The following is a 23,484-nucleotide window of genomic DNA, read 5'->3' on the forward strand; positions in this document are numbered from 1 at the left end:
GAACAACAGACTGGTTCCAAATAGGAAAAGGAGTACGTCAAGGCTGTATATTGTCACGCTGTTTATTTAACTTATATGCAGAGTACATCATGAGAAACGCTGGACTGGGAGAAACACAAGCTGGAATCAAGATTGCCAGGAGAAATATCAATAACCTCAGATATGCAGATGACACCACCCTTATGGCAGAAAGTAAAGAGGAACTCAAAAGCCTCTTGATGAAAGTGAAAGCGGAGAGTGAAAAAGTTGGCTTAAAGCTCAACATTCAGAAAACTAAGATCATGGCATCCGGTCCCATCACTTCATGGGAAATAGATGGGGAAACCATGGAAACAGTGTCAGACTTTATTTTTTGGGGCTCCAAAATCTCTGCAGATGGTGACTGTAGCCATGAAATTAAAAGACACTTACTCCTTGGAAGGAAAGTTATGACCAACCTAGATAGCATATTGAAAAGCAGAGACATTACTTTGCCAACAAAGGTTCGTCTAGTCAAGGCTATGGTTTTTCCTGTGGTCATGTATGGATGTGAGAGTTGGACTGTAAAGAAAGGTGAGCGCTGAAGAATTGATGCTTTTGAACTGTGGTGTTGGAGAAGACTCTTGAGAGTCCCTTGGACTGCAAGGAGATCCAACCAGTCCAATCTGAGGGAGATCAGCCCTGGGAGTTCTTTGGAAAGAATGATGCTAAAGCTGAAACTCCAGTACTTTGGCCACCTCCTGCGAAGAGTTGACTCATTGGAAAAGACTCTGATGCTGGGAGGGATTGGGGGCAGGAGGAGAAGGGGACGACAGAGGATGAGATGGCTGGATGGCATCACTGACTCGATGGATGTGAGTCTGAGTGAACTCTGGGAGTTGGTGATGGACAGGGAGGCCTGGCGTGCTGCTATTCATGGGGTCACAAAGAGTCAGACACGACTGAGTGACTGAACTGTACTGAACTGACCAGAGCCTTATACCACCTGGGATTCGTTAATTCTCAAAGGCATTGGGACTCTAAACAACTAAAGGACAATTCCTTCACGTAGCAGGTGCTGTTCAAGCACTTTTTTCCCACTCTGGCCTTGAATAGTGGACTACGTGAGTTAAGAGAAAAGAATGTTTGGCGTGTGCCAGTTATCCTCTTTGATATTGAAGAGCTCTTCCTATATGTTTATCTGCTGCCTGGTAATCTTTGGTGTTGCAACACCTAACAGGGCCTTCATGTGTTGTTGGGTTAAAAGGAACAAATAGGTTCCAACCCCTGGGACAGACTTGCCCTACTGATATTATGTTGCAATACATATCAAGGTCACCTTACGAAGGCAAAAAAAAAAAAAAAAAACCCTCATCATATGAAAATGAATAATCTGCAGTTAGGGACGAAGTTGCCTGTTGGAAGGGCTGTCTTGTGGTGGAGTGGGTGTGCTTGGGAGTTGACTCTATGTATGTGGGGCTAAGAGTTTTTCTTTGGATCTAGAGATTTTTTTTAAGGGTACCTCCCCCATCCCCTTCCATATAACCACTGCGCAGTTGTTCTCAGACATGAAGACTCCCTGTGGTGTCAAGAGAAGAGAGATGTTATTCCTTTCTTATTCCTGGCTTAGTCCTTCCCCATGAGGGTCAGAGCTCTCTGCTGTGGAAAATTCACTCTTTATTGGCTGAAGTCTATTGCAACCATGACCGAGGAGCCAGTGGCACTGCCCCAAGAAGGAGCTAGTACAGCCTTAAAGGGCAAAGTGAGATGCTATCTCCCACCCTTCACCACCCCACCTCCACCACTGACATTCCCCAGTCCACCTGAGGCTGGAGTCAGTGTTGAAAGCTTCATAGTTGTAAAGGTGAAGTGAAAACAGTCCAATGTGCCAGTATTTATTTCAGGCCCAGTGACCGAGAAACTGGGGAAAGTAGGGATGGGTGGCAGCAGAGGGAGCTTGGTCACTGTTCATGAGTCTGTGTCTGTGGGTCCTGAGGTCTCAGCTTCCCAGTGTCTGATATCCTCCCCTAGAAAGGAAAGCAGAGTGACAGTTGAACCTTTGGGAACCCTGGGGGAAGGCAGGCTTGGCCTGGGGCTCTCTAGGTCAAGCAGGAAGGGGAAGCATGTTGGCTTGGCTGTGAGCAGCGAGAGAGGCAGAGGCTGACTCTGAGCCTCTCACCTGAAGGACTGGGTGAAACAGGCCAGGGCTCTCTAGAACTGGCTCCTCCGACACCCTTGGGGACCAGAAGGCTCCCTGAGCAAGCTTGTGCCACTGGATGGGTTCTACATAGTGTCAGATGAAACCACAAATTCCTCAGTGTCTTTAAGCTGGATCTTCGTGTTCTGCAGGAAAAGAGACAGAGAGACAGAGAGGGCGAGAGAGAGCGGCCTCATCCTAATCTCCGTGCCTTCCCTGATATTCACTACCTCATTCAACAAGTAGTATGTGCACTGCAACACTGTTCCAGATGCTGGGGATACAACCGTGACCTCTACAGACCACATCCCAGCCCCAGGGGCTGACATTCCATGACACCAAGGGGAAAGCAGACTTGCCAGGTCAGGAGGTGGAAGGAAGGGCCTGCTTCTAGGAAGGTGTGATGTGTGTGTAGTGACCAACAGGACTTCTTTGAAGAGACCAGCTAAGCTCTTGACTCTGCTGTGTGCAAAGAGGCTGAGGAGCTGGCTCCTCCACATCCTTCCAGCCCCTCTGGCCCCGCCCTGTCTTTCCTCCCTCCTGCAACCCGGTGCAATGTGCTCAAGCAGTGGATACATTTCTGGTATGTGACGTCCCTGCTGTTGTTGTGTGTCTTACTCCCACCCTTCCCTTCTCTCTGTCTCTCTTTTTCTTCTTTCCACTGAACCTCCCAGCAGGCTCAAGCCAGGTTTCTGAGTGCTGAAGAAAGAAAGCAGATGGTGAGTTGTCATTTGGTGGGGATGTGATAGACAGGGGTGTGTATGTGGACCCTCCCCACATTTAGAGTCATAGGATTGTGTACCTAAAAGCCCCAGGGAGGTATATGGGTCCAAATGGGTTATCAAAGAAAGGAGGGTAAACTTGGTGATGGCATCCACAGTCCCAATCAAGACCGGAGTTTTTCCTCTCGGGTGGCAGGGGCCGGGGTGCGGGTTATGTGAGATGCCATGTCTGTGAGACAGTCAGCATCTAGTGGGTAGTGGACAGGCGATTTGGGGCCTGGTGGGTGGGGGGAGGTCTTGGAAAATGTGAGGGACAGAGGGGAAGGGGAAGGGCCTGGCCTGGACTAAGCTGAAAGCAGAACAACTGAGGTGAGTGCTCCTTGTTACCTAGTCCTATGTTATATGAGATTCCATCGTTGATACTTGGATTTTAAGAGAAGCTGCCTAGTTGTGGCCCCTGTTTATCACCTAGAACTATGAGGCTGTGCTCCACTGACTTCAAGGGAGCCCCCTGCAAACAGTAACTGGAAGGAAAAGAGGACGTAGGTGGCCTAAGAGTCTTTATCTGGTTTTTGAAATAATGGTGTTGCTTAGGAAGACATCTTTTATATACATGTGAGGATACAGGACTGATTGATTGTCTTCAGGAGCCTACCGCAGGTCATGGTCTGAGGTTATAAAATGGATGAGGTTCTGTTACTGCTTCAAGTCATTCAGTGGGACAGAAGTCAAAAAAAAAAAAGAAACAAAAAAGCAAGAAACCCAGGATGATAACAATACAGGGAGATGGCTATGAGAAGATGGAGGAGGGGCAGCCACCAGCCTTGAGAGTTGGAATGGAGTCTTAGAGATTTCCCAGAGAAGGCATGCCTGAAATGAGTGAAGAAAGAAGTTGGCCAGGAAATAGAGAATGGGGAGAGCTATGCAAGCAGTCGCCTGAGACAATAAAGTGCAGATTTTGCAACTGAAAATAAGTAGACTCGGGTTTCTCTTCTAGGGTTTCAGAAGAAAGTCAGTCATGCCACTTAAGTATAGGGGTAAAAAGTGGTGCCACACAGAGATACAGAGCCCTGGATTTTGAGAAGCAAAAGATTTTGAGTATTGTTAACTTTCATGATGGAGAAGGCAATGGCACCCCACTCCAGTACTCCTGCCTGGAAAATCCCATGGATGGAGGAGCCTGGAAGGCTGCAGTCCATGGGGTCGCTGAGGGTCGGACATGACTGAACGACTTCACTTTCACTTTTCTCTTAGACGCATTGGAGAAGGAAATGGCAACCCACTCCAGTGTTCTTGCCTGAAGAGTCCCAGGGATGGGGGAGCCTGGTGGGATGCCGTCTATGGGGTCACACAGAGTCGGACACGACTGAAGTGACGCAGCAGCAGCAACTTTCATGATGGTCCATTGATTATTTATCCTTTATTATTCAGTTTTTGAATGAAAGTTCTACCTAAGATATCTTTGCCTAACCTCATGGCACAAAGGTTTTCTCCCATTATTTTCTTGTAGGTTCACAACTTACACTTAGCTCTATTATTTATTTTGAGGGCTTTTGCATGCAGTGAGAGGTATTGACGTTTATTGGTGGTTTCCATACAGAGATTCCCTTTCTCCAGCTCTATTAGTTAATTATCAGTTAATTTAATTATCTTAGCACCTTTTGTCACAAATCAACTGACCATATTTTTGTGTACATCTGTTTCTGGGCTTTCTATTTTATCCACTGATCCATACATCTAGTTTTATGGTAATACCACACTGTCACGACTACTATAGGTTCACATTAAGTCAGGGAATTTGGTACCGTAAGTCCTCCATCTTTGTTCTTTTCCAAATGGCTTTAGCTATTCTACGTCCTTTGCATTTCCATATAAGTTTTAGAAATAACTTTTCATTCTAATTATGATTATGACAAATCGATAGATGAATTACTAGAGACCTGACATCTTAAACCTTCTGGAGTCTTCTGATCCACAAACATAGTATGCTGCTGCTGCTGCTGCTGCTGCTAAGTCACTTCAGTCGTGTCCAACTCTGTGCAACCCCAGAGACGGCAGCCCACCAGACTCCCCCGTCCCTGGGATTCTCCAGGCAAGAACACTGGAGTGGGTTGCCATTTCCTTCTCCAGTGCATGAAAGTGAAAAGTGAAAGTGAAGTCGCTCAGTCGAGTCCGACTCTTAGCGACCCCATGGACTGCAGCCTACCAGGCTCCTCCGTCCATGGGATTTTCCAGGCAAGAGTACTGGAGTGCGGTGCCATCGCCTTCTCCGAAAACACAGTGTATCTCCATTTAATTTGCATCTTCTTTAATTTTTCTTAGCAATATTTAATAGATACCTGTATATGAGTCTCGCAATACTACATTAAGCTTCTTAATAGGTATTTCATTTATTTCAGTGCTATTGTAAGTGATATTTAAGTTTCTTCCATCTCCAATCATTTGTTCCTGGTATGCTGAAATAGAGAGGACTTTTTCCCGTTGAGTTTCTATCCTGTAACCAGGTTAAATGCATATCAGATCTGAGAGATGATTTTGTTTTCTGTAGACTACTAAGTATTTTCTAAGTATTACTAAGTATGATCCCTTTAATGTATTGTTGCATTCAGTTTGTGCCTCTAGGTGTTCTTGCCAAATGCCATCAGGGAAAAGGATTTCAAACTGGGTAAGGTCTGTCAGAGAAAGCCACCCAAGTGAGTCTTCTAGGGAACTACCAGACAGGACAAATAATGACCTGGGAACCTTATCTGGGAACAAGGCTCTGCAGGAGGCCTGTCCCATTTCTGCTCCCTCTGGTGGCTGCCAGGCTGCCGGTTTTCACCATGATTGCAGGCTGTCAGCATTCAAAGCTGAGCTTCCCTTGTGGCTCAGCTGGTGAAGAATCTGCCTGCAATGCAGGAGACCTGGGTTCGATCCCTGGGTTGGGAAGATTCCCTGGAGAAGGGAAAGGCTACCCACTCCAGTATTCGGGCCTAGAGAATTCCATGGACTGTATAGTCCATGGGGTTGCAGAGTTCGACAAGACCTAGAGACTTTCACTTTCACTAAAATTAGTGAGTTTACCGAGTGACCAATTTGCCACATTTACTGGATTTCTTGATTGTCACGTTAGCAACCTTTACGGGAATAGCTGGGCTTCCCAGATGGTATTAGTGGTAAAGAACCTGCCTGCCAATGCAGGACACATTAGAGACATGGGTTCGATCCCCAGGTGGAGAAGATCCCCTGTGGAAGGCGTGGCAACCCACTGCAGTATTCTTGCCTGGAGAATCCCATGGACAAAGGAGCCTGGTGAGCCACAAGTCTATAGGGTCACAAAGAGGCAGACGCGACTGAAGTGACTTAGCACTGCTGCTGCTGCTGCTAAGTCGCTTCAGTCGTGTCTGACTCTGTGCGACCTCATAGACGGCAGCCCACCAGGCTCCCCCATCCCTGTGACTTAGCACACATGCACAGAAAAAATCATTTTTATTTTAAAGATGAATAATATGTTTCTGAGTATTAACTCAACAAAGTAGATATACCTTAGACATTTGGAAAAATACCCAAAATTAGGGACTGAAAACTTTCCCCATGAAAGGATCGTTCTAACCCAAAATTTGGATTTTACCTATGATGAAACCATTTTAATTATTCCTGATTTATCTGGGAATATTCTGAATGTTATTTTCTATCTTTTCAAGCCACATGGATTTTGTGTGTGCGTGTGTGTGTGTGTGTGTGCATATTTTCAAATAGATTATTAGATAGAACTGCTGGTTTCTTGCATTTATAATTTTTAATCAAAGATGGGTATGTTAAATTCAAAAACTATATTTAATTTTAATTTTAAAAACTGTTATTTTAAGCTGAACTAAAATTAATTAATTTAAATTGATCAGATCAGATCAGTCACTCATTCGTGTCTGACTCTTTGCAATCCCATGAATCACAGCACGCCAGGCCTCCCTGTCCATCACCAACTCCCAGAGTTCACTCAGACTCACGTTTTGAATTTAGATTGAATTTTAAACTTGAATATGAGCTAAAAGTCAAAATTTATATTTAAGTTCATATGGACAACTCTGCTTCTGGGAAGACAGAGTGGATGAACGTTTCCTATTCTTCCCACCAAGTACCACTTAAAACCCTGGTTGCCATATATAAAATAAACATAAGGCTCTGCAATGTGGGGAGGAGAAGGTGGATCAACTACGGATCTCAGAACCTGAGAAAGGACACGGTGGTGAGTTCCCTGGGTTTTCTTTCTGCATCATGTATCCCAGGCTTGGAGCTGAAGAAGCCGGCTACTGAGAGAAATGCCGAAAGGTGGAGACAAAACAACAGTGACAACAACAGCAGCAGCAGCAATGAAACCCAGCTGAAACAGAAAGAAAAGTCTGCTCTCTCTAATGTAAGGATCAAGAATGACAAGACAGAAAAGGTTTTCTGCATGACTGCTCTACTCCAGCCAAGCCGTATGGAAAGGAAAAAAAAAAAAAAAAGGATTGTGGCCTGCCCGCCCCCTCGCCGCCCCTCCTCCCCGCCCCCGCCACCCCTCCCCCGCTTCCACCCCGCCAAGCCAGCGAACATCTAGCAGGGTATCTAGAATTCCACGTTTTACTGGCGGGAACAGGAGCCACCTTCCCCTCTTCACCAGGTCCCTGGAAATCAAACACATGGAGATTCTGGAATTATACCTCCACTTGGCAGTAAGATGGCAATCCTCCCCATCCCTGCTGGGATGATTTCAATACTTTCACCACCACTCAGTAGTAAGGAGGCCGCTCAATCCGTGGGCTAAAGAAAAGTTTCCCAGCACATTAAGAGATGGCTTGAACTAAATGGAGATGATTACAAACCATACCCAAATTTGTGGGATGAAGCTAAAGCATTGCTGGAAGGGAAATTTACACCAGTAAAGGCTTACATTATGGAAAGGGAAACGCACCAAGTCAATAATCTAAGTTCTCACCTCAGGAAACTAGAAGCAGCAGCAAAATAAATCCAAAGCAAACAGAAGGCAGGGGATACAGAAGATGACCCCAGTAATCAATGGAATTGAAAACAGAAAAACAACAGAGAAAATCAAGGAAACAAAAATCTCAGTTTTTGAAAAGATCAATAAAACTTACAAACCTCCAGCGAGTCTGACAAACTAAACCGCAGTGATTCACTGCATTTACTGAATGACTTCAGTGACTATGTTCGTGAAATAGTCTATTTTAGAAACCACGTGTAAAATAGATAAACCAGTGCAAGCTTGATGCATGAAGCAGGGCACCCAAAGCCACTGTTCTGTGACAACCTAGAGGGATGAGGTGGGGGTGGGGGGATGTGGCGGGGGACAGAGGTGGGAAGGGTGTTCAGGATGGAGGGGACACACCTATGGCTGATTCATATTGATGTATGACAAAACCCGTCACAATACTGTAAAGTAAATTTCTGACATAACAGCTGGATTGATGTCCTTCATACAGAAACTATTTGAGGTAACATTGTTTTGTAATTAGCTCAAATTCTTTTCTAAGTGATAGAAATAATTGCCTGACATCTACTCCACAAGTTCAAAATTTTTAGGCTATAATCATATCTTTGCAGATTGCAAAGTCCTTGGAGAGAAAAATGTACCTAAAATATTAATTGGCCAAGGTTTCATGCAGCATGACTCATGAGAAGAAGGTATTTGAAAAGTAAGGTGTTTGAAATGCTTTCCTGGTTTGAATCAATTGCTCTTTCACGTTGTTGGAAAGGTCCTGTATTATATGGGCTTAGTTGCAGATCTTAGGCTTTTAGTAAAATGATGTATATGGTCCTGCAATTCTCTAACATACGTTCTGTAACTGTAATAAAATGCATTTATTTTTATTTGTTTTCTATGTGCTGTGCTTAGTCACTCAGCCATGTCTGACTCTCTGCGACACATTGGACTGTAGCCCACCGGGCTCCTCTGTCCATGGGATTTTTCAGGCAAGAATATTGGAGTGGTTGCCATTTCCTTCTCCACGGGATCTTCCCAACCTGGAGATTGAACTCGTGTCTCCAGTGTCGCCTGCATTGCAGGTGGATTGTTTACCTGCTGAGCCATTGGGGAAGCCCTATTTACTTATTTCTTTATATTTTACTATATCTCCATTTAAAATGTCTGTGTGTGTGAGAGAGAGTGAGTGCATAAGTGTGTGCTTGCGCCCAGGATCCAAGCTACTTTATAGCGGCCAAATTTATAACCCAGGTTCTCTTAATAATTGTTAAAAACTGTTTCTAGTTGTTGCTGAACAGTTACTTCCGATTTCAGGCAACAGATCTTGTCATTCTCTTTGGACTGTTAGAGGAAATTCTTTTTGAATTCGTCTTATATTTGCTTACATTTCTCTTCGTATTGTTCACTTTGTTTTCTTCATATTTCTTTGAACACAGCAAATAAATCGCTTTTCCTCTTTATTTTGTTGTTGCAAACACAGCAACCGCAGCAACAACAACAATGGAAGGGGTTGGAGGCTGAGGTGCTCAACTTTACAGCAAAATGCCCACTAATTAAAAGTAGACAGGAATTTCTAGAAAACAGAAATAGAGTATAGCCATGTTTCCAACCACCAAAGCAATAATCAAACCAGACCCAGAGCACTGAATAAAAGCTAAGGCCAAGAGGTGAGAATGTTTTTCGAGAACAGACTACCCACATGGTATCAGAATATCATGCCACAGACTGCTTACATATACGGCAAAACCAATACAATATTGTAAAGTTAAAAAATCAAATCAAATCAAATCAAAAAGGTACCTTTACCGTGAAATGATCTCTACAACAACCCCTTAAATAAGTGATCAGACTCAGTAATGCCAACTGTAGCAATGACAGCTAGACACACTGAACTTGGGGGCCTACAGATGTGAGGCTCATGACCTATTTAATATACTTGCCAAGAATATTAAATCTGAAGACATAAATCTAAACAAGAGGAAAATATCAGGCAAATGCATACTGTGGACACTTTACAAGCAAACGAGCCTAGGCGCCATGACATGAAAATGTCATTGCAGTGGAAGATTGGAGTTGAGGGACTGTTTGGGACTGCAGGATACTAAAGAGACATGACAACGGAGTGCAGTGTGTGATCCTTGATTGAACTGTGGATCCTCAAAAGGATATTATTGGGACAATTGGGGAAATTTGACTATGGACTCTATATGGACTCAGATGACACTATCACCTCATTGTTAAATTCCTTCGACATGATAGCAGTACTGTGGTCAGACGGGAGAGCATCCTAGTTCTTAGGAGACAAGTTCTGAAGTAATTGGATGAAGTGTTTGGAACTGTTACGTGGTTAAGCAAAAAAGAAGAAAAAGAGAGCGAGAAAGCAATGGGATAGTAGGAATCTAGGTAAAAGAATGCTTACTCTTTATGCATTTTCAAAATAAAAAGCTGAGGAAAATGGATTGCTCATATTTTAGAGTTATGAATTGAAATATTTCCCAATAAAAATAAGAAAATTTCTGATGCTTTCTTGAAAATAGTCTGGGAGAGGGGTAGAGGAGAAGATATATGCGAATCGAGTTTGGCTATAAGTTGTTGCTGGTTGCAGTTGGGTGATGGGATAATCGGAGGTTCCTTCACTGTTCTCTCGCGTACAATGGTTCTCAAAGTGTGGTTCCCTCCCAACAGCACCTGCATCACCAGGGAACTTGTCAGAAAAGGAAACTCTGGGTCCCACTCCAGAACTTTTAATCTGAGACTATAGATATGGAGCTCAGCGATCTGTGCTTTAACAAGCTCTCTGTGTGATTCTGCCGCAAGTTCCCATTCCAGGACCACAGCTCTAGTGTCATGAACTTGGAGATTGAAAATTTGTATACAAGCTCTATTTGCAAATGTTTGAAATCATCCACAGTATAATTTTTTAATGTATTTATTTTTTATTGAGGGATAATTGCTTTCCAGAATTTTGCTGTTTTCTGTCAAACCTCAACATGAATCAGCCATCAGATCAGATCAGATCAGTCACTCAGTCGTGTCCAACTCTTTGCGACCCCATGAATTGCAGCACGCCGGGCCTCCCCGTCCCTCACCAACTCCCGGAGTTCACTCAGACTCACATCCTTTGAGTCGGTGATGCCATCCAGCCATCTCATCCTCTGTCGTCCCCTTCTCCTCCTGCCCCCAATCCCTCCCAGCATCACAGTCTTTTCCAATGAGTCAACTCTTCACATGAGGTGGCCAAAGTCCTGGAGTTTCAGCTTTAGCATCATTCTTTCCAAAGAACTCCCAGGGCTGATCTCCTTCAGAATGGACTGGTTGGATCTCCTTGCAGTCCAAGGGACTCTCAAGAGTCTTCTCCAACACCACAGTTCAAAAGCCTCAATTCTTCAGCGCTCAGCCTTCTTCACAGTCCAATTCTCACATCCATACATGACAACAGGAAAAACCATAGCCTTGACTAGATGAACCTTTGTTGGGAAAGTAGTGTCTCTGCTTTTGAATATGCCATAGGTATACATATATCCCGTCCCTTTTGAAACTCCCTCCCATCTCCCTCCCCACTCCACCCCTCTAGGTTGATACAGAGCCCCTATTTCAGTGTCCTGAGCCATACAGCAAATTCTGGCTGGCTATCTCTTTTATATATGGTAATGTATGTTTCCACGTTACTCTTTCCATACATCTACCCTTTCCTCCCCTCTCCCCATCACAGTAAAATTTTTTTAAGCAAATAAAACAGGCCTCCTAGCTTAGTGGTCAACCTAGATTAGTGGTCAGGTTTTAATGAAAAGTTTCAAGACAGATCACACTAATCTTACCTGAACACTGCCAGAGGATAGCAAAGAGGGCAACTAAGTTGCTCCACTTAGTCTATGAGACTAGAAAACCTTGACCCTGGAACCAGCAATTATGCTCTGAGGAGAGAAACATCAAGTCAATCTTGCTCATGAACAGAAGGCAGGCAAATTCCAGGCAAAACTTTAGCAAAGTGAACTCACCAGTGTACACAAAAGATGATACACTGTGATGTATAGCTACGTCTATCCTAGGAGAGCAAATCTGGTGGAAGGGGGCATGAGAGAGGTTTGGGTCTTGCTAATATATTCTGCTGCCTGCTCCAGGTGCTAACTGAATGCGTATGTTTAATTTTTGAAAACTCACTAAGATGCACATGTACGATTTTGATTCTTTCTTGATTATAAGATATACTTCACTAAAAAATTTGAAAGAAATCTTATAAATAATCCTCATTATATTAACAGATCCAAATGAATAGAGCCCTGATCATTTCAATAGAGGCCCCCAAATTAAAACCCAATTATCTATTCATGATTTTTAAGACAAACTTATTAAACTAGAAATATAAGGATGCTCCTTAATCTGATAAAGGGAAAGAAGGAAAGAAAAAGAGAGAGGAGGGAGAGAGAGAGAGAGGAAGAAAAAGAAACAAAAGTGAGAAGGAAAAAATAAAGGAGGAAGGGAGGAAAGACAGAAAAAGGAGGAAGAGAGAATAAAAGAAAGAAAGTAAACAATGAAACAAACACAGAAAGCCCATTTTAATATGGAAATGTTGGCAACATTCTGTTTAATATTAGGAACAACCCAAAGATGCCCAATTTTGCCATCTCCATTTGACCTGGTAGTGGATGTCCTAGCCAGCCAGTAAGAAACTTGTAAACTCACAGATTCACAGAAAACTGCAGACCACCTCTAGACACATGATAAAATGTCACAGAGTTTAGCATGGTGGCTGACTTTAAGATCGAGATATATATATATCTTATATATCATATATATATATATATATATATATATAAGTCAAATGGATTTCTATAAATTAGAAAGAGATAGAAAATGTCATTTTGAACAGATATCAAGCACCAGAGCAACATGGTTCCAGAGTATCTTGAAAGTGCAAGTCGCTCAGATCACGTCTGACTCTTTGCGACCCCATGGACTGTAGCCCACCAGGCTTCTCTGTCCTTGGGATTCTCCAGGCAAGAATCCTGGAGTGGTTTGCCATTTCCTTCTCCAGGAGATCTTCCCGTCCCAGGGAATGAACCTGGGTCTCCCGCATTGCAGGCAGATTCTTTACTGTCTGAGCCACCAGGGAGTATCTAGGGATAAATACAAAAAGGAGGTACAAAATCTGAACGTAAAAAAGATAAACACTAAGCTGAAGGATTCCAACGTTAAAGAAGAGCCACAAAAATAGAGAGCCATTCCATGTTGGTGACTAGGAAGGCTGAATATCATAAAGATAGTCAATTCTCCCTTAACTGATCCACAGATTCAATGAAAATGTAATCCAAATCTACCGCAGATGAGTTTTCAGGGAACACGACATGCTGATCCTGACATTTACATTTTTGAGTTTAGGAAGGACAAAAGGCAAAGAATAGCAAAGATGTGCCTGGAAATGATGAATAAGGTGTGAGGACTTGTCCCACCAGAGATCAAGATGTCTTACTAACAGATAAAAATTAAGAGAGTGTAGTACTGGCCCAGGAATAGATTGACTTATCTGTGGAACAGAACAGGGAACTCAGAGACACAAATGAAGACCAAAATGACTCCACACACTGCCCATTGTTCCCTGGGGCTGCAAAATCGGATTTCGAATTGAGAATCCCTGACATAGGAATTGATGCTTTTGAACTGTGGTGTTGGAGAAGACTCTTGAGAGTCCCTTGGACTGCAAGGAGATCCAACCAGTCCATTCTGAAGGAGATCAGCCCTGGGATTTCTTTGGAAGGACTGATGCTAAAGCTGAAACTCCAGTACTTTGGCCACCTCATGCGAAGAGTTGACTCACTGGAAAAGACTGATGCTGGGAGGGATTGGGGGCAGGAGGAGAAGGGGACGACAGATGGCATCACTGACTCGATGGACGTGAGTCTGAGTGAACTCCGGGAGTTGGTGACGGACAGGGAGGCCTGGTGTGCTGCGATTCATGGGGTCGCAAAGAGTTGGACACGACTGAGTGACTGAACGGAACTGAACTGAACTGACTGACATAGGAATACGGAGGGATCTTAAAAACACAGGCTGAATTTTGTAAAAGTAATTTACAGAATACCAAGGATGCCTGTTTAAAATGCTCGCATATACAGTATTTCACAGGGCTTCCCAGGTGGCACTAGTGGCAAAAATCCTCCTGTCAATGCAGGAGACTTAAGAGAAATAGGTTGAGTTTTTATCATAAATGGATGTTGAATTTTGTCAAAGGCTTTCTCTGCATCTATTGAGATAGTCATATAGCTTTTATTTTTCAATTTGTGAATGTGGTGTATTACATTGATTGACTTGCGGATATTGAAGAATCCTTGCGTCCCTGGGATAAAGCCCACTTGGTCATGGTGTATGATCTTTTTAATGTGTTGTTGGATTCTGATTGCTAGAATTTTGCTAAGGAGTTTTGCATCCATGTTCATCAGTGATATTGGCCTGTAGTTTTCTTTTTTTGTGGGATCTTTGTCAGGTTTTGGTATTAGGGTGATGGTGGCCTCATAGAATGAGTTTGGAAGTTTACCTTCCTCTGCAATTTTCTGGAAGAGTTTGAGCAGGATAGGTGTTAGCTCTTCTCTAAATTTTTGGTAGAATTCAGCTGTGAAGCCGTCTGGACCTGGGCTTTTGCTTGCTGGAAGATTTTTGATTACAGTTTCAATTCACATGCTTGTGATGGGTCTGTTAAGATTTTCTATTTCTTCCTGGTCCAGTTTTGGAAAGTTGCACTTTTCTAAGAATTTGTCCATTTCTTCCACGTTGTCCATTTTATTGGCATATAATTGTTGATAGTAGTCTCTTATGATCCTTTGTATTTCTGTGTTGTCTGTTGTGATCTCTCCAGTTTCATTTCTAATTGTATTGATTTGATTTTTCTCCCTTTGTTTCTTGATGAGTCTGGCTAATGGTTTGTCAGTTTTATTTATCCTTTCAAAGAACCAGCTTTTGGCTTTGTTGATTTTTGCTATGGTCTCTTTTGTTTCTTTTGCATTTATTTCTGCTCTGATAACATGATCCTCTACATAGAAAACCTTAAAGACTCCACCAGAAAATTACTAGAACTAATCAATGATTATAGTAAAGTTGCAGGATATAAAATCAACACACAGAAATCCCTTGCATTCCTATACACTAATAATGAGAAAACAGAAAGAGAAATTAAGGAAACAATTCCATTCACCATTGCAACGGAAAGAATAAAATACTTAGGAATATATCTACCTAAAGAAACTAAAGATCTATATATAGAAAACTATAAAACACTGGTGACAGAAATCAAAGCGGACACTAATAGACGGAGAAATATACCATGATCATGGATTGGAAGCATCAATATAGTGAAAATGAGTATACTACCCAAAGCAATTTATAGATTCAATGCAATCCCTGTCAAGCTACCAACAGTATTCTTCACAGAGCTAGAACAAATAATTTCACAATTTGTATGGAAATACAAAAAACCTCGAATAGCCAAAGCTATCTTGAGAAAGAAGAATGGAACTGGAGGAATCAACCTACCTGACTTCAGGCTCTACTACAAAGCCACAGTTATCAAGACAGTATGGTACTGGCACAAAGACAGAAATATTGATCAATGGAACAAAATAGAAAGCCCAGAGATAAATCCACGCACATATGGACACCTTATCTTTGACAACGGAGGCAAGAATATACAATGGATTAAAGACAATCTCTTTAACAAGTGGTGCTGGGAAAACTGGTCGACGACTTGTAAAAGAATGAAACTAGGACACTTTCTAACACCATACACAAAAATAAACTCAAAATGGATTAAAGATCTCAACGTAAGACCAGAAACTATAAAACTCCTAGAGGAGAACATAGGCAAAACACTCTCCGACATACATCACAGCAGGATCCTCTATGACCCACCTCCCAGAATATTGGAAATAAAAGCAAAAATAAGCAAATGGGACCTAATTAACCTTAAAAGCTTCTGCACAACAAAGGAAACTATTAGCAAGGTGAAAAGGCAGCCTTCAGAATGGGAGAAAATGATAGCAAATGAAGCAACTGACAAACAACTAATCTCAAAAATATACAAGCAACTCCTACAGCTCAACTCAAGAAAAATAAATGACCCAATCAAAAAGTGGGCCAAAGAACTAAATAGACATTTCTCCAAAGAAGACATACAGAGGGCTAACAAACACATGAAAAGATGCTCAACATCACTCATTATCAGAGAAATGCAAATCAAAACCACTATGAGGTACCATTTCACGCCAGTCAGAATGGCTGCGATCCAAAAGTCTACAAGCAATAAATGCTGGAGAGGGTGTGGGGAAAAGGGAACCCTCTTACACTGTTGGTGGGAATGCAAACTAGTACAGCCACTATGGAGAACAGTGTGGAGATTCCTTAAAAAACTGGAAATAGAACTGCCTTATGACCCAGCAATCCCACTGCTGGGCATACACACTGAGGAAACCAGAAGGGAAAGAGACACGTGTACCCCAATGTTCATCGCAGCACTGTTTATAATAGCCAGGACATGGAAGCAACCTAGATGTCCATCAGCAGATGGATGGATAAGAAAGCTGTGGTACATATACACAATGGAGTATTACTCAGCCATTAAAAAGAATACATTTGAATCAGTTCTAATGAGGTGGATGAAACTGGAGCCTATTATACAGAGTGAAGTAAGCCAGAAAGAAAAACACCAATACAGTATACTAACGCATATATATGGAATTTAGAAAGATGCTAACAATAACCCTGTGTACGAGACAGCAAAAGAGACACTGATGTATAGAACAGTCTTATGGACTCTGTTGCAGAGGGAGAGGGTGGGAAGATTTGGGAGAATGGCATTGAAACATGTATAATATCATGTATGAAACGAGTTGCCAGTCCAGGTTCGATGCACGATACTGGATGCTTGGGGCTAATGCACTGGGACGACCCAGAGGGAGGGTATGGGGAGGGAGGACGGAGGAGGGTTCAGGAAGGGGAACACATGTATACCTGTGGCGGATTCAATTTGATATTTGGCAAAACTAATACAGTTTGTAAAGTTTAAAAATAAAATAAAATTAAAAAAAAAAAAAAAGAGAGGGACATAGGTTGGATGCCTGGATCGGGAAGATCCCATGCAGAAGGAAATGGCAACCCACTCCAGTATTCTCGCCTGCAGAACGTCATGGACAGAGGAGCCTGGTGGGCTATATAGTCCATAGGCTCTCAAAAGAGTCGGACATGACTGAAGAAACAGCACACAGTATTTCACATCCAAAAAGCAAAGAGTTTGGGAAACAAGGTTTGGGGAGCACAAAGCTCCACTTCAGTTCTGGAGTCGAATGGCAGGCCCAGTAAAGCCACCCAGCAGGAGGAGAAGTGCAAGGGAGTTGAAGAGAGCGCAGGGCTTTTGTCGTGACCTTCAGACGAACTTGAAGCTCATTGGTCACTGACCACAGCGGTGGGAAGTGAAAAGCAGAGCTGGAAGCTCACTGTCTTTTGAAGGAAGGGCGGGAAAGGGACTGAGAGCTGGGTCTTCCCTCGGGCCTCCTGTCCCAATAGATTGATCCTGACCTGCTGGGGGCTGGGGTAACCATAGACTGGCATCAGGAACAGGACCCTCATTCTCTGCATCATTTCTTTCCTCCCTCCCTCCCGCTCTGGATCCCCAGTCCCTCTTCTCTCCTCCACCTCCGCAGGGTACCTCGGATCCCACCCCGCCCCACCCCTCCCCCCACTCCACACCCCACACCGCATCTCTCCTTGGCTGAAGTCCTGTGAGATGATCGCTTGCTCCAGACTCCTGACCCCTGGCCTCTGGCCGCTGGGGCAGGGCTTCTGTCCCCCCACCCACACCCCCGCCACCTCATGATTCTGAGGTGGGGGTGACAGGGAATGGTTGGGTAAGCTGAGAGCAGGGAGGTGGCGAACTCTGGGTTTGGCAGGAGGGGAAGCTGTGCTCAAGCATAATTGTTGAAGGTGTTGGAGAGGAGCTGGGAAGATTGTTGGGAGGCTGAGGAGGGGATGCACGGGTTGCATGAAAGCAGAGAGGGTGTGCTGCTGCAAGAGAACAATTAGTGCAGTGAGGAGTTGGCTGTTGACTAGATCAGCGTCTGGCGTTCAATAGGGGGCTCAACAAACATCTACTTGGTAAGTCGATGAGGGGATGAGTGAAAGTAATCATTGAAAGAAGGGCTTGAGATGCAGGAGGAGTATAGGATTTCATGATATGATATGATTTCGGGGTGTCACTTTAAAGAGGGAGCACGAAAACAATTAAGATTTTGATAGAGTGCAAGAAAAAATTGGAATGGAAGATGAGAGGAAAATTGAATGTAGGGCATACATGAGACCAATAATAGAATTGAGTGCAGGACATAAGAATCATGAGCAGGGAGTGGATGAATGCAGGAGGCGAGGAAGACAATTGTGGAAAGGGATGCCAGGAATAATAGTTGGGCATAGCAGAATACAGGATGATAAACATGAGACACGGAAGTAGTATTTGTTGAAGGAGGCACGAGAGTGCATGTGTATGCCTGAAGGGGTCGGGGGTCCATGGGAAGTGAAGGTAAGCAGGGGGGAGTAATAATTGGATTGGAAGTATACAGGACCCACGCCCAGAGTTTCTTGGAACTGGCCTATATGTGAGTGGGGCTTCCTGGGAAGGAGGCTACATGAGCAAGAAGAGAGGGTGCAATCTCATTTCAGCAGTGAGCTGGATGGAGAAGAATCCAGCCACCTCAGATGGGGTTTTCCAGGGGCAGAGGAAGTACGTAGCGGGTAGGGGATCATGTGGCCACTCTGACCTCCACTCCTTGCCCTAGAACCATGGATCCCAATGAAATGCCTGGTATGCCCTCCTGCCTCCCCGACTCCACCCCTGGACTTGAGACCGGAGCCCCACGTGGCATTGAACTTGGCCCCAGAGGATCTATACGTCGCTGTGCCCGCTGCCACAACCATGGCATCACTGACCAAATCAAGGACGAGGAGCACCTCTGCCTCTTCCAGGCCTGCAAGTGTCACAAATGTGTTCTCTCCTCGTGAGTATGGCATCTGACAAGGGCAGGGGAGGAGGCCTCCTCTAAAGGTGACTGACCTTAGACCCACAATCCTCCCACTTTAGGGAACACGACAGCATCTTGCCTGCTGAACGTGACTTGAAGACGGACCAGGGGCCACACCTAAGGAGGCGCCCGACTCGAGGACGGATCAGGGGTGGGACTACCTCTCCCAGAGCTCGCAGCCGTGGCAAGAAGTCGGGCACTCAAGCAAGAGTCCCCGGTGAGTGTCTCTGGCCAGGGAGGGAGTTGGCGTTTCGGGTGTAGGGAGCATGAGTAGTTCTGTCAGCAGTCCTACCACCCAGTTTCTATGTGGCTTTCCTCCTTGGGAAAGTTACTCTTCAGGCCTTAGCTCCCCCAACTATAAAAATGCCATCAGTATTATCTACCAAGTGTTGGTGGGAAGGAGAGATCTGGGAAATCAAAAAGGGTCTAGAGGGGGACAGGTTGGGGATGAGGTAGAGTGGGATGGGGCCAGAGGGTAAGGCTCACCTAAGGTGTCCCCAGTGTCTCACAGTTGGGAAGGAGAACATCACACCTCAGCTCGAGGCTCACCCCTGTGCAATCCCCGAGGAGGAGTCTGGGGCCAGTGTGGGAAGCTCTGACCTCAGCCACTGCTCAGAGCCCTTTCTGTGTCCTGAAGACCTGGGTACCATCTCTAACCCTACTACAACTTGCCATATGACCCTGAGGGAAAACTACTTCTCTATGGATCTCATAGTCTTCAGTCCCAAAATGAAGAAGAGGACTAGGTGGTCTTGAAGGTCTTCTCAGCTCTGGCATTCCGGGCTCCTATCCTTGCCCCAAAATATGCCCACATCTCCTCTCCATGGCCGGCTTGGTTCCTGGCTCCAACCTGTGCTCTCTGTTCCTGCAGACAATCTTCGAAGGCGCTCTGCTGCTCGGTCAAGTCCTGGACTCTTTGTCTCTGTCCTGGACTCCAGCACCCTTGAAGAAGCAACTAACAATTTCTCTTTTGAGGGAGTCGCACAGATCCCCTGCCCTGCCCAGCAGGCGAGTAGAGTGAGAAAGACCATGGGGCTACTTGTATATTGTGTTACTGAGTGTCCAAACCTTCTGCTTAAGGCTCTGGAGCTAGAAGGAGGAGATGGAGGCAGTACAGGGCAACTGGGGGCGGGGGGCGAGGTGGAGGAAGGGGAGGAGGAGCAGGCATCTCAGACTTAGGGGCTCTCTCAGCTCTGCCATTCCCAATCTGTGAGACTTTGGACACGTGACTTTACATATCCGAGCCTCTATTTCCTACCAGTGTGCTGAGAGGGGACAGTATTCTACACCTATAGAGAACTGCCGACTCATTGGAAAAGACCCTGATGCTGGGAAAGATTGAGGGCAGGAGAAGGGGGTGACAGAGGATGAGATGGTTGGATGGCATCACCGACTCAGTGGACATAAGCTTGAGCAAACTCGAGGAGATAGTGAAGGACAGGGAAGCCTGCCATGCTGCAGTCCGCGGGGTCACAAAGAGTCAGACATGATTTAGCAACTGAACAACAACAGCAACATAGCATTGCAAAGAGGACTAGCACAGGGCCTGCCACATCACAGGCCTTTGACAAGTGGAGGCTGTTATTCCACATGAAACAAACAGATGGGAGAGAAGCTTCTGCTGAGAAGGGGAGCCATAATGGTGAGGGACACCATCTTGCCCAGGCCAGAGTCTAATAACCATCAGAGAAAGTGTCCTGGAGATGAGTCAAGCTGGCCCTTCAAGCCCCTTGGGGATTGGGGAATATAGGGGCAAGAACCAGTCCCTGGACAGGAACAGTAAGCACGTCTCTCCAGGTGCCTCGCAGATTAAAATGCAGACACCTCTGATGTCCCATAGCACGGGTATACCTGTGGCGGATTCATTTCGATATTTGGCAAAACTAATACAATATTGTAAAGTTTAAAAATAAAATAAAATTAAAAAAATAAAATAAAAAAGCTGAGAGGAATTAGTGTCTCTGGAAAGATACAGGAAAAAAAAAAAAAAAAAAATGGAAAAGAGGACAGGCCAGGCAGGGGAAGCGACTTGTCTAAGCCACAACACCTAATGGCCATTCAGACTCCCACATGCAGATATTGTAAACTCTCGGCCCCCTCCTCACTGGTAGTATGTGCCTGCCAAAGGGATAAATCCCCTGGTCTCTCCTTTCCTTGTTCCTAGACACTCAACTCTGATCCTCCAGCCCCATGCCACCCTTAACCCCCTTCTACTGCAGCCACAGAGTCTGGGGAGATTGTGGGGTCCAGAACCCTGGCAGGGGCCAAGCTTAGTGAAGGAGAAGAGCAGAAGGCCTCGGGGTAGCTGGGGACTGAAGGGGCATTGAGGGAGTGTGGGTTCCCAGCTCCCATTCTCTCACATCCTTTGTTTTCAGGCTCCCGAAGCTTCCAACCAGGCCTCGGTTTCTGCCTCCTCAGAGTGGCAGCAAAAACTGGAAGCAGCCCAGGCTCTGCTGACTCTGAAAAGATCTTCCTGGGCCCCTTCTGGCTCCATCTCTGTGCCCCAGCCCTGCGTTGCTCCAGGTAGCCTGGTCTTTGAAAGGAGAACAAGGGGTTGGGGACAGTTGGGAAATGGGAGGCTGTTGTGGTAAGCAGGGGCTAACTGGGAAGTCAGAGTTGGAGGGAGGAAGGGGGGTTGAACTTCTCTGGACCCAGGCTGCCAAGCTCCTCAGTCGGACTCTCGAAGTGGCAGTAGATGGTTGTTCAGAGAATCACTGAGCGTTTGTTGAGCATTGTGCTCAAAAGCAAATGCTCACTGCCCCGATGTCAAGAAATAAGGAAACTGAGTCCCTGAGAATGGCAGGGACTTACCAAGGGCATGCAGCATATCAAGTGGAAGAATCAGGTCTCCTGACTCCCAGTCCAGAGTTTTCTACCCAGACTCCTGCAGTCTGCTGTGATCTGGGGAGGACGTGTATAGGTGATAAGTGTCTGGTAGAGAAGATCTAGTTCCTGCCTTCAGGGAGCTTCCAGTCTTGATGTGGAGCCTGGATGCCTCCACAGGTCATGTTTTGGGGCTGAATCTCAATGATGAGCCTGGAGAAGAAGGGTGGAGGAGAGCTAGACACCTGGGAAGGCTGAGGGGGAAGGCTGGGCACTACCAGATCAAAATGGACTGTGATATGGAGTGTGAGTGAAGCAGGCAACCCTGGAGGAACTGCTAGAACGCGATGGAAGAGATGAGCGGGGAGAGGCTACCAGTCACGGAGGTCTGCCTGCCAGGCTTAAGAGGTTTGGCCAGCAACTGTGGGTGATGAGGGACCAAGGAATGTCTGAACTAGAGAGGAGCATGTTTGGAGACCCTGGGCTTGACAAAAAGAAATGTGGCTGCTGTGATGGAGGGATTGGAGGAAGCGAGAATTGAGATGGGCAAATCAAGGGAGTTCTGTGCAATATAGTCCAAGGTGACACAGCTTTGACTGGGTGGAACAAAAAGAGGGGAGAGCTGGGAGGACAAATGGATGTGACCTGGCCCTGACCCTTTTTTTGTGTGTTGACAGCTCCTGATGAAGATAAAGGACCTCAGCCTTCTAGCCCCTCTCTTTGACCTAGGCCGGCCATCTCCATTTCTCTGCCTATTGGTCACCTGGGGTGCATCTCCCTCTTGAACTAGAAGCCCAGAAGTGGGAAACTCATTAGAATGCTGTATATTTATGCATTTGCAAAATGCTTAATGTCCAAAATTCTTACTGTATTTAAAAAAAAAAAAAAAGCGTTTAGGCTCTTTTATAAGTTTTAGGTGCTTTTTATTATATGGGACAATTCCTTGACTGAGGGTGGATATTCCTCTACCTCCATCCTTTACTCTCTTGGATCCTGGGGTCTTATAATGTCTCTTATGAAAACAGGGTTTTGCAATCTAAGCTCATCAGTCTCTAAGTAGGGTTCTGTCTGAGTTCATCTGTTCATCAGCCAGAGGTTATTTTGATTCATGATACCCGCATGCTCATGTACTTATCCACGCATCTGAAAATCTGAGGATGTTTTCATTTTGTGTCTAGGTTTGTGTATGTGTGAAAATAATAAACCTTCATTGTAAGGCACTGAAATATTGGTGTTGCTTGTTACCACAGTATAACCTAGAGTACCCTGAGTTTACCATGTTCAATTCACTTTTCAAAGGGACAATCACTTTCCTCAATAACTGGGATTTCTTAACATGGTTGTTAAGGAAGTGGTAGAGAAAAAAAATGGGTAGGAGATTTACTCATTCAGCAAGTAAGTGCCTACACCCTGCCTGGCAATGACTGCTTCCAGTTGTCCAGAAGGCCACAAATTCAGATGTCTGCAGGATCAAGCAGATTATATAAATGAGTAGAGCAAGCCAGATGGGGCCTGGCCAACTGAGAGTGCATGCTCTACCTAAGGGAGCAGCTGTCACTTGGCTCTAGCCAAGTGCTGCCCTACAGGAATGCAGACTCATTGTTGCCACATCTCTTGATAAATCTAGCCTTGGTAAATTCAAAAAAATAGAAATCATTCCAAGCATCTTTTCTGACCACAATGCAGTACGATTAGATCTCAATTACAGGAGAAAAACTATTAAAAATTCCAACTAATGGAGGCTGAACAACACGCTGCTGAATAACC

The 23,484-nt window shown here is 44.8% G+C and overlaps 1 pseudogene; it reads left to right on the plus strand.

The window, feature by feature from the left end:
• Positions 1 to 2,717: 2,717 nt before the first annotated feature.
• Positions 2,718 to 23,237, plus strand: LOC109555076 (doublesex- and mab-3-related transcription factor C2-like; annotated as a pseudogene).
• Positions 23,238 to 23,484: the final 247 nt, after the last annotated feature.

This window comes from Bos indicus, chromosome X (genome assembly GCF_029378745.1).
Source record: "Bos indicus isolate NIAB-ARS_2022 breed Sahiwal x Tharparkar chromosome X, NIAB-ARS_B.indTharparkar_mat_pri_1.0, whole genome shotgun sequence".
Classification (NCBI taxonomy): Eukaryota; Metazoa; Chordata; class Mammalia; order Artiodactyla; family Bovidae; genus Bos; species Bos indicus.